We start from the raw sequence: 19,601 nt of genomic DNA, 5'->3' as shown, positions 1-19,601 counted from the left end.
TCAGACCGATCAGAAGACTGATGACTCAGAAAGAAATTTGTTCACAATAAACTGCAAAGATATGTTTTTATATTTTCTTTTCTAATGATTTGAATATCAAGCACATTTATTTACGCTAATTGCAGAGAAGAAGAACATAAATACCACATTTCCCATTAGGTGTCTGCATACACTTGTTACTTTTACACAATATTTATAGTTTACTCATACCTTTCTGAGCGTTTTTCGAAATACAGCATGTAAGGTGAACAGAAAAAGCCACAGACCAATACATACACACACACACACACACACACACACACACACACACACACACACACACACACAAACACACACACACACACACACACACACACAGACGCACAGAAATCTATGACAGGCAGTTAATGCCACTACCCCCTACGCACATCCACTATCCACAAATAAATATATACCAACATATTGTAACACTCACTGAACAGTGTGAGAATGGGAGGATGCCGATCCCGTCCCCACAGATGAACCATTTCTCATCATGGCGCAACAGTCACACATTTAGCTGAAGTGCAGCTTGTACTTGATGGCCTTGTCATCGAAAGACTACCTGGTGCACCATATGTGGAATGGCGATAATGGCCTCGACCAGGGACTTCTTGTAATCGTCGAACGTGAGAGCCTTTGTGGCCGCACAACGCACACCCTCAGCTCGTCTCTGGTCAGCACTTTCATCTATGCGGTATGAACAGATTTTGTATTGAGCCCGACAAACTCCACACGCTGCAAACTATTCGTCTCGTATTTCATTAGGCCGGTAATCTTCTTGTTTTGTGGTGTTACTTGGCATTATCGAAGTCTGGCTTCGCAAACTAATTGTGAAATCGGTGGATGTGGAGTTTGGACCCGTCCAGAATACATATACCGACATAGTTGTGCTTCGTGAACTACAGTAAAATGTTAGCCATCTCCACAGTGACTTGTACTTCATTGCATATGGTGGCTCTGTTCAGTGTTCACATCACTGTGCACCTTCAACCAACAGCATTGCCGGAAGGAAATGCTACAGATAATTCTAACAAGTTCCGTCCTAAACCTAAGACATTGTTGAAGGTTTCTGTAGTGCAGAATATAATGCTGCTTGTTACTCAGTATTGTCACAGGCTCCGGCGTAGAACTATTTTGTGTGACTAGGTGGTCGGAACACATCGGCTAGTTATTAGGTTCGTCATGCAAATTTGAAGGAGCTGCGTGGGATTTGCCGAGAGGTCTCAGGCGCTGCAGTCATGGACTGTGCGGCTGGTCCCAGCGGAGGTTCGAGTCCTCCCTCGGGCATGGGTGTGTATGTTTGTCCTTAGGATAATTTGGGTTAAGTAGTGTGTACGTTTAGGGACTGATGACCTTAGCAGTTAAGTCCCATAAGATTTCACACACATTTGAACATTTTTTTGAACAAATTGGTAGGATCTCTCTGTCTACCTCCAAAACATATGCCTCACCAGAACCAACTTCTGCATCATAGATATTTTCCATCAATATGACGATTCCATCTTCAGGCAGCCCTTAGAACTCTTCAAATGGTATATTTTGTTGCATGGTATACCCATAGAGGTTGTTTATATCCAAACAAAGGATGTAACTTAAATCGTCAGGTCACCTGTGCTGTTCGTTGCTCATTCGCGCGTTGTTTGTCTTGGCGACCTGTGTGTGCACGGGCACAGTCCACCATGAATACCGTATTTGAAGGGGAGCAACACGTCAAAATCAGTAAATAATTCGAGATTTACATTGCTGTTCTTAATACTGCGTCCCACAATGCCCTGGTGCCTTGTACCAGAAGGCACAATCCACAGAGTATAAGTCCACCCATAAAATCCGGAATTTCTCGAAAATGTCTGCTATCAGGTATACATCAGTGTTCATGTGTAATCTAGCATATTCTCGTAAATCAGTGATGCCAAACTCCTGCCAAACATACACTGGGTGCTCATATTCAGCATCCATTACGACGGTGCCTGTTAGTTTACTGGAGAATGCCGATATGGAGGGCAACGTGGTGTCGTGAAGCCTCTCTATCGGGTGCAGGTATTCATATGGAAAGATCACCTTCTCCATCAGGAGCTGGAACTTTGCATCATCGGGATATGCGGCCCTGGTGATATGCACTGTCTCAGGAAGTTTCTGAAAAGATACGTGTATGATTCCCTTAGAAAATGAAACGTACTTTACAACGGTAACAGGAAGGACACTGGCTTATCATCTTTCAAGTCGAAATTACCCACGTGCTCAACAAGGAAGCGAGCATCGAACGTGATCAGTGTGGCCGGCCAGTGTAGCCGAGCGGTTCTAGGCGCTTCAGTCTGGAACCGCGCGACCGCTACGGTCGCAGGTTCGAATCCTGCCTCGGGCATGGATGTGATGTCCTTAGGTTAGTTAGGTTTAAGTAGTTCTAAGTTCTAGGGGACTGATGACCTCAGATGTTAAGTCCCATAGTGCTCAGAGCCATTGGACCAAACAGTGAAAGAAGCCGTGTATGGACCGTGGCACTTAGTAAAAGTTGCATGTTAGCGTGTGTTGTGAGCTGCGCAGCAGACACTGGAAGTGTAACGTAGCATCCCCTTAACTTAGCACTGACCTTGCAAATATCGTTAACTGAGGTGATAGGAACCCTTCATAACTACTATGTATCAGTTACAGTGTTATTTTATCACCGGGATTTTGATTTCCCTGTCCTCCTTGACCTTGGTCTTGATCTCTTCCTGCTCATCTACTAGCCTTTCTGTTGATAAGTTCCACAGTGTGGAGTATCCTCTGAAGTCGGTAATACAATATAATATGATTTGGCTAAATGATTTACCTATAATACACAACGGAATCCGACCAAACGACTTCACCACGACTCATCAGGGAATGAATTTCATTAATAATTTAAAAAGACCTTTTTACGGCTGGGCTGCTACTCTCACTAGTCAGGTGAGTTGTAAAGGAGTGGTCTAAATCTCGTATGGAAAAAGACTAGTAAACTACACCAGTGATAAAAGGCATATGTTAACACCAGATATTGTGTTCTTAGATGGTAGCAGTCATTTCACAAAGCAAAACTCATCTTAATATTATATTTCCTTACTTGGGTTGATTGCTTAACAAACTGTCGGGACATCGGAATGGTGTGACACAGTTGTCCTGTGATTACAGTGGAATTCGAACACTCACCGCAGTTGGGAAAGGAATTCACTGGAAGATAAGTTCAACAATCAATGTAAATGCTAACAGTCTCTACAATTTGAGAGTTGTTGCAGTCAAAGCTAGCTTGTGGTGGATGATTCAGCTGAAGAAAATTTTTTGCGCACAGCGCAGAAATCTTGACGTGGAGGACAATGGAAACAAAATGCACTTTAAAAACTAAGCTGAAAACGGATAAAATTTACACACGCACAATTTAGCTACCTGATTCCGTTGATAAGTGAAATTAATTACTACTCTGATTGTCTATATTACAAAACAAAACGTGTAACTAGAACACTACACAGCTGTTTTATCCTAACAGCGCTCGCAGCACATGCTACTCACCAAACCGTCAGACCTCGACAAAGCGATAACGTAACTTTCTAAAACTTGCCGGCTTCCCAGGCGCTGCGGTCTGATGCTACGCCAGTTATTGGGGATGGTGGGTGGCTAGTTGTCACAAAGAACGACGCAGCTGCACCTCACCCTTCGCCCAGTCGGGTGGACGCAAAAAAAAAGAAAGAAAAAAAAATCCAGCCCTCGTTACAGGAGCCTCTCACAGAATTACTGTACAAAACATGAACAAGGGTTCGGTGGAAAATTTTGCAATTCGTGCTTTGGCCTGACTGACCGATCTACAGACACAATTTTAAAAAGAGGTGGGAACTCCATCTCTCACGCCACATGGGAGTTTTGTAAGCTGGCCGGCCGGAGTGGCCGAGCGGTTAAAGGCGCTACAGTCTGGAACCGCACGACCGCTACGGTCGCAGGTTCGAATCCTGCCTCGGGCATGGATGTGTGTGATGTCCTTAGGTTAGTTAGGTTTAAGTAGTTCTAAGTTCTAGGGGACTTATGACCACAGCAGTTGAGTCCCATAGTGCTCAGAGCCATTTGAACCATTTTGTAAGCTAAAATTCAACGCATTCTATGACCCCACATGTACTGTTAATCAACCTCGCATTCATAAACAACAAAGCTAACATTGACTAGTTATGGAGAGAAAGGTAATATAGGATCTTGATACGAAATAAAACGAAATAATCCTTCTACCACGCGTAACTTTCAGTTAAATGAGCAAGGTGGCGCACTAATTGGCACAATGAACTCGCATTTGGGAGAATGACAGTTCAAATCCCCATCCAGCCATCCAAATTTAGGTTTTGTGTGATTTCCCTAAATCACTCCAGGCAAATTCTGGGAAGGTTTCATTGGAAAGGACGCACCCGACTGCCTTTTCTATTCTTTTGTGATCCGAGCTTATGCTCCGTCTCTTATGACCGCGCTGTCGACCACATGCTAAACTAAGCTTCCTTTACTTTTATAAGATTAGCAAATAGCAGAAAACCAAACTGCTGATCTGGGTGAAGCCAAATTACATCGTTGCAAATAATACTTTCATGAAATACTGCTGAGGCAGACGCCTTTCAACACCAGTCCACAGGGCTGTGCTCAGAAGCATACTTTATTCATTATGCAGCACTACTGGTATCGCCCATGGCCCATTTTGGATTGCATCTCTGATAGATGTGGATACATCTTTCCTGTCTTGTCATACAAGAATCACATGCCATCGTCGAAGTGCATGATTTCTTGATGCATCGCTACGAAACACTCCTACACACACTTGTACACATATTTGTATACCGCAAAAAACTCTATGTAGTTGTGCAATAACTTTGCATCAACCGATCATGGACACTGATCATGGCATGTGATTCTTGTATGAAGGTACGAGGACAATGTATCTGCACTGCTGAAAAAAGTACATTTTTAAAGTTTAGCGAAGTGGAACGATGTCTTTTGTGATATTTATCGCTGCTGTGGTGCCCACCACGGAAAAAAAGGACCAGCGAAGTTCCTGCGTTAATTGCTGGGTGGAGCTCATAAAAGGGTAACGCAGCAGCGTTGGCGTCATTAGCTGCAAACACTTGTCCGTACTAATGTTCCACTTGAAATTCGCTTTAGCACTTGCCCGCAGGCTGTTATTCTGTTTGACTTCTTTTCTAAAGAGTGATCCATTGCAAGGCCTTGGAGAGGCAATGTCAGTTATATTTGCTGTTTATTTATCAACGATGGCTGGGAAAGAACGGTTGTACATGCTGAAATACAAACTGTTGACGGACAGTTAAGGACAGAGTAAATCACTTATGTCATTTACTGATCCTAAGACACATGGTTGCATGAGATTTTACTGTAAGCATGTAAATATTCTGAGCCGTCTAGGCAACAGAAAATACAGCAGACTGTATTCAGGAAGATTCACCTAAGCTGTTCATTTAAGCTGTAGTAATTCTGTTTGCTTCCAGATGAATTGTGAGTTTCTTCACTAAGCGACATAAGCATTCTTTTCGTAACTGTATTAAAGATATCAGTACGAACTTCACTTTTACAAGTGAAACTGCAGTAGTTTCTGCTTAGTTCTAGTCAGCGGCGTTTCACTCTTCTAGTTCCTATTACTAGTCTCGCGGTAATTGTGGTATTTTAACTCAGGGTTTTTCTGTTCTGAACACGAAACTGATTGTTGTCTACGCCAAAGTTCGTGACTGCATACCTAAATAAGGAAATACTACTCTTTAGAAAAGGAAGAAAGAGTGGCACCGTCACGATACTTGGTACGAAAGTGTACAGAGGAAACATAACTTTCATTCTCTGTTTCATTCACATGTATCGCGTGCTGGTTAGTTTGAAAAAATAAATGTCTTTCACAGAGTAAGAGATTCTATGTATGATATTTCCTTACCGAGAACGTAGAAACAAGAAGACGAGAACATTTTAGTTGCACTCAGAGAGGCATCTTGACACACGGTGACAACAAGTATTCCAGTTCATTCGATGCAGAAAAAAGTTGTTGGGCTGGTACTGAAATATTAGGCAGGCAGGGCCGTGGCTCTGGCAGCTATTGTTCATAATCTACATGTTAGCTCCAGACAAACAAAGGATGCCACTGGAGCAAGTCAGCTCAGCGTTGTTCCCACTTTGCAGGCAAACAATATCTATTGGCATCATGTGTCACTTCATGTCAATTAACGAGCGGGATTGAAGAAGATGTAGAGAATTCTGTCGTAAGGTTCTGATGCGATATCAAGATAATAGGTTCTTTCTTCAAAGAATTATCTTTACTGATGAAGCTACCTTTACCAATTATGAATAGCTGACAGTAATAAATGGGCATTATTGGGCTACTGAGAACCCGCAGTGAGCGAGACAGGATGAATACGCCAGAGGCACTGAAATGTAAACATTGTGTCCTCAACTGATCCTGTCTTCATTGAAAAATCGTAAAACATACGGACAGCTCATCTTTATTGGAGTGCTACTGACTCTCCTGGAGGAAGTACTACTAGAATACGTAATGTGGTTCCATTACGATCGGTGATCGGATTAATAGTCGCTTGTAGTTAGTAGCAGTGAGGCAAAACGCTGGCTAAGCACCCGTCAGCACGTTTTGTATTGTGTCATACCACAAGTGACATAATTGTACATGTGATATGTAAGATCCCTCCCTCCCCAAAGTCACAGCCACCCACATCCTCCCTTTACCTCCCATCTGTGATTGCTGTGTACAGATGTGAGCTGAGTTGTTGACACTTCACTCACAACTCCAGGCTGTGTTGGCTTCCGTCACCGAGCTAGAGGCTGCTGCCAAGGAGCATCACTGTGGGGATCGGACTTAGGTATGTGACGGGCTCAAACACGTCCCATGTGTCAATGGTTCAAATGGCTTTAAGCACTATGGGACTTAACTGCTGAGGTCGTCAGTCCCCTATAACTTAGAACTAATTGTACCTAACTAACCTAACGACATCACACACATCCATGCCTGAGGCAGGATTCCAACCTGCGACTGTAGCAGTGGTGCGGTTCCAGACTGTAGCGTATTTCGGACTGTGTGGTTGACGCAGTGTACTGTAAGCAGCAGAGTAGTCCTGTATTCATGACAAGAACAAGCCGAGATGGTGTTTGTGTACAACCAAGCAGATGGAAACGGCCAAGAGGCAGTATGGCTATACCAAAACAAATAACCTCACATATACCAACCACATTACACAACATTTCAAGTCATTTTCGGGCGTTTCTGTGATCATGAACACTTTCAGGCAGACGAATTGCTATGATCATGTGTCCCTTCCGGCAAACGAACGTGCAGTGAGGCAGTGAACTGTGCCTGCACCAGATTTGGAGGACCGGGTTCTACAGTATATTGAGACGAAAACTAATATAGGCTCCAGGCGAGTGGGTCGTCAACGTGGTGTAAGACAAGGCACGATTATGTGTATCCTGCATGACAAACTCTTCTACCCCTAACACCTGCAACGTGCATGAAAAACACAGCACGTGATCAGAGGAACTACATATACACATACGGGGATGGAGATGGCATCGCTGTTACACATTTTATACGAATAATTGCACATTCCAGCACTACTCTTGAGTCACTCGGTGTATACAAACGATATTGGATATACGGGAATGCGGGTCTGGTTATTACGCAAACAATTGTACTATTTAAACAGAAGTGATATCCGGCGTTCCACAAGGAAGTGTTTATAGGCCCTCTATTGTTCCTGGTCTATATTAATGACATAGGAGACAATCTGAATAACCCTAGTAGATTTTTTGCATATGATGATGTCATTTACCGTCTTGTAAAGTCGTCAGATGACCAAATAGAATTGCAAAATGATTTAGAGGAGATATCAGTATGGTGCGAAAAGTGGCAATTGACCGTGAATAAAGAAAAATGCGAACTTATTCACGTGAGTACTAAAATAAATCCGCAACATTTCGATTACGCGATAAGTCACACAAATCTTTAGGCTACAAATTCGACTAAATACTTAGGGATTACAATTACAATAAGCTAAATTGGAACTATCACATAGATAATGTGAGTAGAGCAAACCAAAGACTGAGATTTATTGGCAGAACACTTGGAAGGTGCAACAGGTCTACTAAAGAGACTGCTTACACCACGCTTGTCCGCCCTATTCTGGAGTATTGCTGTGCGATGTGGGATCCGCATCAGGTGGGACTGAGGGATGACACCGAAAAAGTTCAAACGAGAAGGTGCAGCAGGTCTAAAGAGACTGCTTACACTACTCTAGTGCGCCATATTCTGAGTATTGCTGTGCATTGTGGGATCCTCATCAAATGCGACTGACGGATGACATCGAAAAAGTTCAGAAGAGGGCGACTCGTTCTGTATTATCGTGAAATAGGGGAGATGCACAGACATGATACGGGAATTGGAGTGACAATCATTAAAACAAAGACGTTTTTCGTTGCGACGGGATCTTCTTATGAAATTTCAATTACCATTTTCCTCCTCCGATTGCGAAAACTTTCTGTTGGCACCCACCTACATAGGGAGAAATGATCATCACGATAAAATAAGAGAAATCAGGGGTTGCACGGAAAAATTTAAGTGCTCGTTCTTCCCGCGCGCCGTTCGAAAGTGGAACGGTAGAGAAACAGTTTGAAGGTGGTTCACTGAACCCTCTGCCAGACACTTTACTGTGAATATAATAGTAATTACGTAGATGTAGATGGTCTTCCATCCGTCTACCCTCTTTTCTCTCTATTTTGTTTTACCAAATAGGGATTATTCGTGGTCTATGCTACGTAGTGAAAATACCTTTGTCAGCATTGCAACGGGTGTGGTAGTAACTATACTGTAGCAGCTCACAGTCGGTCTTCCATATTTGTTCAGACCTGGTGTCGTTCGACTATTCTGTACCACCGCCAGAGCCACTGGAGTTTCCTCAACTCGCCGTGCCTGAGCTAAGGGTTTACAGTGCACTGCTATTTGCTAACACGTATTATTTCACTGCCAGTAGATCTAAATACGTGAAAGTAACCCAAGCACTCAATCATGACTTTGAAGTATGTGCAGAGGTAACAAACTTTCAATGTGTTGGGGCGAGAGTGCAGTGTTTATGTGGCATAAAGGAGCGCACAGCGAAGAAGACGTTTGGGTGGAAGGTTCCAAAGTGAATCTGTAGGAGAAGCTGTGCTTAAATTAACTTCAGGAGCCACTTGTGTCTACAGAAAATATTCCAGTACGGTGAATATGAATGATCTTTACCGTGTCTTAATGACCGCCACAGACAGACTCAGCCACGCCGTCCGTGTGTAAGATTAACATACGATGATTTTGTGAACTATTTTCCTGAGAACAGTGTAATGATGAAGCAATCAGGGCAGCATATAAATTCATACATTCCTTCAGTGCCACAGTGTACACATGTGGATACTATCAGCATCGATTCCGTTTAAGCAGAATTCACGGACGACATTCCTATGTATGTTTCCCTCCTCACTAGACGGAATGGTATACAGGCTTAATCTAAGGCTTAAAGAGGAGTATTGTTCGCCAAATATTGCAGAAAAGAATGATTCCAAATATGAATATTTGTAAATAAAGACACAACAGATAAAAATTGTTGTTATTTCTCCGATAACCATTCTGAATTTGAAATAGTTCTGCAAGATTTGAGATAAAACCAGGCAAAAGGGATAAATAAAATTCCATCCGAATATCTGAAATTGTTGGAGGAAGTGCCAACCAAACGGCTGGTGTGTAGACTCTATGACACCGGCGACGTACCATCATACTCTCGGGACAGCATCTTCCACACAGTTCCTAAGGTAGCAAGAGCTGTAAAGTGAGAGGTCTATCATAGAATCAGCTTAACAGTTCATACATCCAAGATGGTGACAAGAATAGTATACAGAAGAACGGAAAACAATTGAAGGTCTGTTATATGACGATCTGTTTAGTTTCCAGGAAGGTGAAGACACCAGAGAGACGCTTGTCACATTGCACTTGATAATGGGTGCAAGGTTGAGGAAATATCAAGACGTGTTAATAGAAAAAAACTCGACAATGTAAAATGCAAGATGCCCGAATTTCTGAAAACATTGGAGTAGGATATAGGCAAGATGGGTTGAGTAAGATATAGGCAAGATGGGTTGGGTAAGATATAGGGAAGATGGGTAATATACAATATGTACAAGAACCAAGAAGTCACGATAAGTCAGGAGGACCAAGGATGTAGTCCATTCTCTCGGCCTCACTGTTCGGTCTACACGTCGAAGAAGCAATGACAGGAATAAACGAAAGATTCAAAAGCGGTGTTAAAATTCTGAGTGAAAGGATATCAACGGTAAGATTCGTTGATGATATTGCTATCTTCAGTGAAAGTGAAGAAGAATCACAGTATCTGCTACACGGAATGAGCAGACTAGTGAGTACACAGTATGGATTGAGAGTAAACAGAAAAAAGATGGAAGTAGTGAGATGTAGCAGAAATGGGAATAGTGGGAAACTTAACATTAAGATTGGTGGTCATGAAACTGACGAAATTAAGGTATTCAGGCAACGTGGAAGCAAAATACACAAGACGGAGGAAGCAAGGAGGACATAAAAAGCAGGATAGCAAAGGAAAACAGGGCAGTCTTCGTCAGGAGCAGTCTGCTGGTCTCAAACATATGCCTTAATTTGAAGAAGAAATTTCTGAGAATATATATTTGGAACACAGAACTGTATCAGGATGTATCTTGAAGATTGGGAAAACTGGAACAAAAGCGTATCAAAGTGTTTGAGATGTGTGGCTGCTGATGAACGCTTCAAATTAGGTGGACTGACAAGATAGGGGATGAAGAGGTTCATCATAGAATCGGCATAGAAAGGAACATATGAAAAACTTAGACAAGAAGGGACAGGATGGTAGGACAAGAGTTATGACAGGGAATAGCTTTCATACTACTTGATGTAGCTTTAGAAGGCAAAAACTGTAGGGGAAGACAGACGTTTGAAGACATCCCGTAAATAATTGAAGATGTAGGGTGTAACTGCTACTCTGAGATGAAAATATTTGCACAAGAGAGGAATTCGCGGAAGCCGCATCAGACCAGTTAGAAGACGTATGACTGAAAATGAAGATCAGAAGACAGATGACCGAAAGTAAGAGTCCAAATGTTGTACAGGATTCAGTGCTTTACGCGCTAGCTGCCACCACTGATGTGTGGCGCTGAGTGTGTATCCATGCATTATGTGAGTAGTTCTACTGACTCTCTGCCTCAGGCTGTCAGCGCCAACAAGGCAAGAGCTAATCCCGCCTTCGAGGCGAGAGGGATGCCATACCCAACTCAGTTATCAAACTAGCCATCCCACGCTGATGGGGGTGGGAAATCACAGAGTGATGGCCAACCTACACCATCTTTAACCCCCTCACCCTGCTGCCACCACTAGTGCCACCTCACTGCACATGAGCCAGCTACACGCAGGCCAGTGGGAGCCACCAGATGCTATTGTAATACCCACACACATTTACCTCTGAGGTACCACGTCAACATTTGATGTGTGCTATCAGTCCAGCTCGTGTCGCCTGGCAGGAAGTAGCAGATAAGTTTCATCTGGTCAGAGCAACTGTGCTGGTTCTGTCCTTCCTTCAGCAGCAGTCGCTATTCAAATGTGAATAAAGAATTAATAAAAGAGACTTAGTCACAATGGCTCAGTGATAAGAATTTACTTACTAAACTGTGTTGATCACATACAGTTCATGATTTCTAAACATCCTCACAGTGCATATCATAAGGAGGGGATCTATCAATCTGGTATTGTGCATTTACACCGTAATGATTATAGCAAGATTCATATTAGGAAACAATGCATCACTGTGAAACACTTGAGACAGCTTATGAAATCTGTGTCACATATCGCATTACAAAGGTATGAGTTGTTTAAGATATAGGTAATTGTCAATTGCATTCAAACTACAATATTTTTTTGTAATTATCCTCTAAATGTCTGAAAGCATTTCACACATTTCTAGATTTCAGTCAGACAAGCATGAGCAATGCTCTTTTTCTAAACCATAGTTTTTCAGTTGCATCACCATGACATATTCAGGGACAATTTTCTAAGACTTCTGAATTAACAAATCAGTCAATTGCTGTGTTTGGAGAGAAAATACATGCATAAGTCGTCAAAACCTGCAATATAAATTCACAACCATCACACAAATTTACAACAAGAACTGCCATCCTGCAGTTGTTGGGGTTAATCTCAAGCATTGTAATTAATTAATCTAGTTGATGTATCCATGAAGGGCAGTAATGAAGTAACTGCAGAGCTCAGTGTGTTTATTGTGGTAATAGTTCCTTAGACAGATGTGTGATCAAAAGTATCCGGACACCTACAAAAACATACTTTTTTCATATTTGGTGCATTGTGTTGCCACCTAGTGGCAGATATTCCATATCCGAGACCTCAGTAATCATTAGACATAGTGAGACAGCAGAATGGGGCGCTCCGAGGAACTCACGAACTTCGAACGTGGTCAGGTGATTGGGTGTCACTTGTGTCATACGGCTGTACGAGATTGCCACACTCCTAAACATCCCTACATCCACTTTTCCGATGTGATAATGAAGTGGAAACGCTAAGGGACACGTACAGCACAAAAGCGTACAGACCGACCTCGTCTGTTCACTGAGACCGCCGACAGTTGAAGAGGGTCGTAATGTGTAGTAGGCAGACATCTATCGAGACCATCATACAGGAATTCCAAACTATATCAGGATCCACTACAATTACTATGACAGTTAGGCCGGAGGTGAGAAAACTTGGATTTCATGGTCGAGTGGCTGCTCATAAGCCACACATCGCGCTGGTAAATGCCAAAGGACGCCTCACTGGGTGTAAGGAGAGTAAATATTGGAAGACTGAACAGTGGAAAAACATTGTGTGGAGTGAGGAATCACGGTACACAATGCGGCGATCCGATGGCAGGGTGTGTGTATGGCGAATGCCCGGTGAACGTCGTCTGCCAGCGTGTGTAGTGCCAACAGCAAAATTCGGAGGCGGTGGCGTTATGGTGTGGTCGTGTTTTCACGGAGGGAGCTTGCGCCCCTTGTTGTTTAGCGTGGCACTATCACAGCACAGGCCTACATTGATGTTTTAAGCACCTTCTTGCTTCCCACTGTTGAAGAGCAATTCGGGGATGGCGATTATATCTTTCAACACGATGGAGCACCTGTTCATAATGTACTGCCTGTGGCGGAGCGGTTACACAATAACATCCCTGTAATGGATTAGCCTGCACAGAGTCCTGACCTGAATCCTATAGAACACCTTTGGGATGTTTTGGAACGCCGACATCGTGCCAGGCCTCACCGACCGACATCGATACCTCCCCTCAAGGAAGCACTCCATGAAGAAAGAGCTGCCATTCCCCAAGAAACCTTCCAACACCTGATTGAACGTATGCCTGCGAGAGTGGAAGCTGTCATCAAGGGTAAGGGTGCGCCAACACCATACTGAATTCCTGCGTTACCGATGGAGGGCACCACGAACTTGTAAGTCATTTTCGGGCAGGTGTCCGGATACTTTTGATCACATAGTGTATATATGTATGTGTATATAAAATGCTATAAATATATCATTCAACCACTTATTTGTGGACTTTCAAAAGTTAATCATGTTGAGGTGTAAGTATTAGCGCCAATGAAAGCGATTTTAGAGCAAATATAGACTTAAGTAATAATTATATATTTTTTCTCTACAGGTGTGGCAAACTTACCACCTGAGGTGCAAATAAAGCTGTTAAGCATCAGTTGCAAGTGAAATAAGAGTGCCTGTAAACGTATGGTATCGGTTCATAAGTTCTATCTGGTGGCGGTTATCGATAACCTACAATTTAGTGACTTAGAAGTAGTGTCATTCCCAGATGAGTGATTTCACCTGATTGATGCTTCAGTGGAGATTTCTGCTGTATTCCCATGGAAGCAGTTATTCACCCTTAGCGATACTAGGCAGTCATATGATTGCAGTAGGGGAGTCTTTATGAGCAGTAAATCTTTAACGAGAGAGAGTGCACTTCTTACAGGAGCACACTTTTAGAAAACCAGTATTGCAGTCATGCAGTCCAGGATGCTCTAGACTGTCGACAGAGCTGGCAACCATATGTTTATCGATTCTGTAAGAGAATATGGAGCAAACCATTGGAGACAGCAAACAAACCTCGTCACCAATCAGAAGGACTCTTTGCTCAACTCTACATTTCACGATGAACGTCAGTGAATGTACAACAGCTAGGTGAAGGCATAGAACTACAAAGTATTTACGCTGCTGTATGCAGAAGTTGACAAATAAATAAATAAGAAGAAAGTGTTATGTTTATTCTCTAGAGCCACCGGCATGCTAAAGTGAATACGTAGTTTTCACTATGACTGAATAGACGAAACATTTTCAAGTCAGCAGCCTTGTAGTAGCTGACTGATCCTGCAGTGATACCAGAAACAAGGAGAGGAATTGTTTGCCTTCCTAATATTATACAACCTTTCATTGTTGGCACATCAGACTGTGGGAAGACTAATCTTGTTCTGCCACTGTTTTCAATCCTCCAGGGGATTCGCTTTGAGCATGAGTACATATTTTGATAAACACTATTTCAGCCTGAATACCAGCTATTACAGGAGATTTTGCATGACATTGGTGGAGTAACCTATCAGACATTCAGCGAAAGCCATGAACTTACACCACCTGAGAAAGTAAACCCGAACACGTTAGATGATATTGTAGTGGAAATCAGGATCAGATACGCTAATATTTTTGTTTTGGGCGTCATATCTTTAATATGAGTCAGATATATTCCTGGATTCCACGAAACTTGGAGAAATTTCTGCTTAAGAAGTTGTGTACCAGTGCGCAACTGTATCAGTGCATTGTCAGCTATGGATCGTCGTCGTCGTCGGCTGATACTCGTATCCGAGTTTTCATTTCTCTCCTGAGATTTCCTTTGTCACGGTTCAGGCGTGGAAGTGTCGTTGATGGCTTAGCAATCCAATCCTAGCGTGGAACAGGCGGCCACAGACATTACAGCTGATGGAAGGTGGAGGACGTGGCTGAGCCTGGAGGAGTTTACGTCTCTGGCGTTTGTCATTCTCCATTCTTCGACGTTCCAGCTCAAAGTTTTGAAGAGCATTTGAGGTAACTGAGCGCCTGCGACTTCGGTCTTCTGCTATTGTGGACCAGTTACTCGGATCGATGTTCAAGTTTTTCAGATTTTTCTTGTACTGATCCTTATAACGTTTGAGAGGGGCACCTCGTGGCCTTTTACCTGTACTCACTTCACTGTACAGCATTTGGCGTGGAAGTCTGTCATTTTTCATCCGCTGGACATGTCCGACCCATCTGAGTTGATGCCCAATGATAAGAGCTTCCATGCTATGCATTTTTGCTTTCTCTAGAACAGCCGTGTTGGATATGAAGTCATCCCATTTCAGGTTCATGATATACACTCCTGGAAATGGAAAAAAGAACACATTGACGCCGGTGTGTCAGACCCACCATACTTGCTCCGGACACTGCGAGAGGGCTGTACAAGCAATGATCACACGCACGGCACAGCGGACACACCAGGAACCGCGGTATTGGCCGTTGAATGGCGCTAGCTGCGCAGCATTTGTGCACCGCCGCCGTCAGTGTCAGCCAGTTTGCCGTGGCATACGGAGCTCCATCGCAGTCTGTAACACTGGTAGCATGCCGCGACAGCGTGGACGTGAACCGTATGTGCAGTTGACGGACTTTGAGCGAGGGCGTATAGTGGGCATGCGGGAGGCCGGGTGGACGTACCGCCGAATTGCTCAACACGTGGGGCGTGAGGTCTCCACAGAACATCGATGTTGTCGCCAGTGGTCGGCGGAAGGTGCACGTGCCCGTCGACCTGGGACCGGACCGCAGCGACGCACGGATGCACGCCAAGACCGTAGGATCCTACGCAGTCCCGTAGGGGACCGCACCGCCACTTCCCAGCAAATTAGGGACACTGTTGCTCCTGGGGTATCGGCGAGGACCATTCGCAACCGTCTCCATGAAGCTGGGCTACGGTCCCGCACACCGCTAGGCCGTCTTCCGCTCACGCCCCAACATCTTGCAGCCCGACTCCAGTGGTGTCGCGACAGGCGTGAGTGGAGGGACGAATGGAGACGTGTCGTCTTCAGCGATGAGAGTCGCTTCTGCCTTGGTGCCAATGATGGTCGTATGCGTGTTTGGCACCGTGCAGGTGAGCGCCACCATCAGGACTGCATACGACCGAGGCACACAGGGCCAACACCCGGCATCATGGTGTGGGAAGCGATCTCCTACACTGGCCGTACACCACTGGTGATCGTCGAGGAGACACTGAATAGTGCACGGTACATCCAAACCGTCATCGAACCCATCGTTCTACCATTCCTAGACCGGCAAGGGAACTTGCTGTTCCAACAGGACAATGCACGTCCGCATGTATCCCGTGCCACCCAACGTGCTCTAGAAGGTGTAAGTCAACTACCCTGGCCAGCAAGATCTCCGGATCTGTCCCCAATTGAGCATGTTTGGGACTGGATGAAGCGTCGTCTCACGCGGTCTGCACGTCCAGCACGAACGCTGGTCCAACTGAGGCGCCAGGTGGAAATGGCATGGCAAGCCGTTCCACAGGACTACATCCAGCATCTCTACGATCGTCTCCATGGGAGAATAGCAGCCTGCATTGCTGCAGAAGGTGGATATACACTGTACTAGTGCCGACATTGTGCATGCTCTGTTGCCTTTGTCTATGTGCCTGTGGTTCTGTCAGTGTGATCATGTGATGTATCTGACCCCAGGAATGTGTCAATAAAGTTTCCCCTTCCTGGGACAATGAATTCACGGTGTTCTTATTTCCATTTCCAGGAGTGTATCTTAGCTTCTGTTGGTTGAAGCGTTCTAGTTTCTTCAGATCGCAGCGATATAACGTCCAGGTTTCGCAACCATATAGCAGGGTGGAAATGACTACAGCTTTGTACACCATCAGTTTGGTGTACAGTGTTAGGTCTTTATTCAGGAAGACACGCTTTGTAAGACGACCAAATGCTACATGTGCAGCACGTAATCTATTCTCCACATCTTTTCCAGATGAGCAGTTGGATGACAATATGCTTCCCAGGTAGAGGAAATGGTCCACTTGTTCCAAGAGTGTATCATAGATGGATATGCTGAAGTCAGGAACGGAGAAGCCAGGAGTTGGCTGCGCCATCACCTTTGTCTGTGGAATATTGATGGAGAGACCAAATCGTTCGTACGCCCTGCTGAAGGAATCAACTGACAGCTGCAACTCTGCAGGTGAATGAGCTGGAGAGGCACTGTCATCAGCATACTGCAGCTCTGTCACACGAGTGGTACTGGTGAACCTTTTTCAATGGAGTCTGGACTGGTTGAATAATCCTCCATCAAACCTGTACTTTAGTTCTATTCCTGCATTGTTTACGGTTGTCTCGTAAAGCATAGCTGCCAGATACAATGCAAATAATGTTGGTGCAAGAACGCATCCTTGTTTAAGCCCACTTGTTATTGGGAATTCACCAGTCATTTCATTCTGGCAGAGGACCTGTCCAGTCAGATCAACGTGGAGATCTTCAATCAGGTCAACAAAATGTTCAGGGCAGCCGAAGCGTTTTAAGACCATCCACATGGCTTCTCTGGGAACTGTATCAAAGGCCTTTTCTAGATCGTAGAAAACAAGTAGTAAAGGCTTTTGCTGTTCTCTGCACTTCTCCTGTAGTTGTCGTGCACAGAAGATCATGTCAATTGTCCCTCTTGAAGGTCGAACCCGTATTGAGACTCAGGTAGTATAATCTCTGAAAGTGTCTGGAGGCGATTTAAAAGGATTCTTGCAAAAACTTTTCCAGTGACAGAGAGTAGAGATATTCCCCGGTAGTTACCACAGACGCTTCTGTCGCCCTTTTTGAAGATGGTGACAATTGTGGAGTTCTTCAAGTCAGCTGGTACCTTGCGGGTTTCCCACATTAATATAATAAGTGAGAAGAGTCTAGTTTTTAGAGGCAAGCCACCACCCTCAATAAGCTCCATCGGGATGCTGTCAGGTCCAGGAGCCTTCCCTGGTTTCACACTCTTGAGTGCCTTGCAAAATTCTTGAAAAGTTGGAGGATCAGCCAGCCAGGGTTTTGGAGGGTGCTGTGGGACATTTTTGAGAAAATCTCCAGCGGCAGTAGAAGGGCTGTTTAACAGTGAGCTGAAGTGCTCTTTCCAACGATTTAAGATGTCCTGACTTTCAGTAAGAATGGTGGAGTTGTCAGCAGCTTTCAGTGCTCCTGATGAGGAGCGGATAGGTCCATACAGCTCTTTAATACCAGCGTAAAAGCCACGCAGGTTCCTTGCATCAGAAAGATTTTGGAGTTCTGTGGCTTTCTGTTGCCACCATTTGTTCTTGATTACTCGTATTTCACTTTGACATTTCTGCTTGAGTTCTTGAAAGTGTGCTTTCTTTTCTGCGCAGGATGGATCTTGAGCAAGGGATAGGTAAGCATCCCGCTTTGCATTGATGATGGCTTGGTTGTCATCAAACCAGTCACTTCTTTTCCGTGCACTACAACCAACAACATTCTCAGCAGTTTCTTTGATGATGTTCTTTAATGTGGTCCATTCTTGTTCGACGTCATCTGTGGTTGCTGGAGCTTTGTTAAGTTGTTCAGACAGTATGTCTTGGAAGTGTGAGCGAACGTTTTTGTTGTTCAGGTTGCTTATGTTGAATTTTCTGCGTGGTGGGTTTGAAAAGTGGGAACGTGGCTTGCGATACTTTGGTACTCTCAAACGGCTGACTAAAAGTCTATGGTCCGTCCAGCACTCATCGATGTTTAGTGCCGCTTTTGTGATGAGAATGTCTTTCTTGTCACGCTGTCGCGTAATAACGTAATCTATAAGATGCCAATGTTTGGAGCGTGGGTGCATCTATGTGGTCTTATAGCGGTTACGCAAACGGAATTGGGTATTGGAGATGAAAAGCTCGTGCTCAGCACATAGACCAAGAAGTAGCAACCCATTTGCATTGCAGTTTCCCACCCCTTGTTTACCCATGACATCTCTCCAAAAACGGTTGTCCCTTCCCACTCTGGCATTGAAATCACCAAGTAAAATTAATTTATCTTGAATGGGTATTTTAGAGAGAGTACTGTTCAGTTGGTGGTAGAACTGATTCTTTGTGTCTTCATCACTGTCTAAAGTAAGAGCATATGCAGAGACGAAGGTGATGAATCTGTCTGAACCAATGGGTACTCTAAGAGTCATCAGTATATCATTAATTGAAACAGGTGTAAGTCGAAGATCTTTCACTATTTTCGTTTTTACGGCAAATCCTGCACCATGGATGCGTGGTTCTCCTGCATCCTTTCCCTTCCAGAAGATGGTGTACCCCGAACGTACCTCACTAATGTGTCCCTCACCTGAGAGTCTTGTCTCACTCAAGGCAGCTATGTCTATATCTAGACGGGCTAGTTCTTGGGTGATAAGAGCGGTTCTTCTCTCTGGTCTGTAATTGTTCACGTCCAGGAGGGTCCTGACATTCCATGTCCCTATTGTC

The sequence above is a fragment of the Schistocerca serialis genome, chromosome 4 (assembly GCF_023864345.2).
Source record: "Schistocerca serialis cubense isolate TAMUIC-IGC-003099 chromosome 4, iqSchSeri2.2, whole genome shotgun sequence".
Classification (NCBI taxonomy): domain Eukaryota; kingdom Metazoa; phylum Arthropoda; class Insecta; order Orthoptera; family Acrididae; genus Schistocerca; species Schistocerca serialis.
This window is presented reverse-complemented; position numbering follows the sequence as displayed.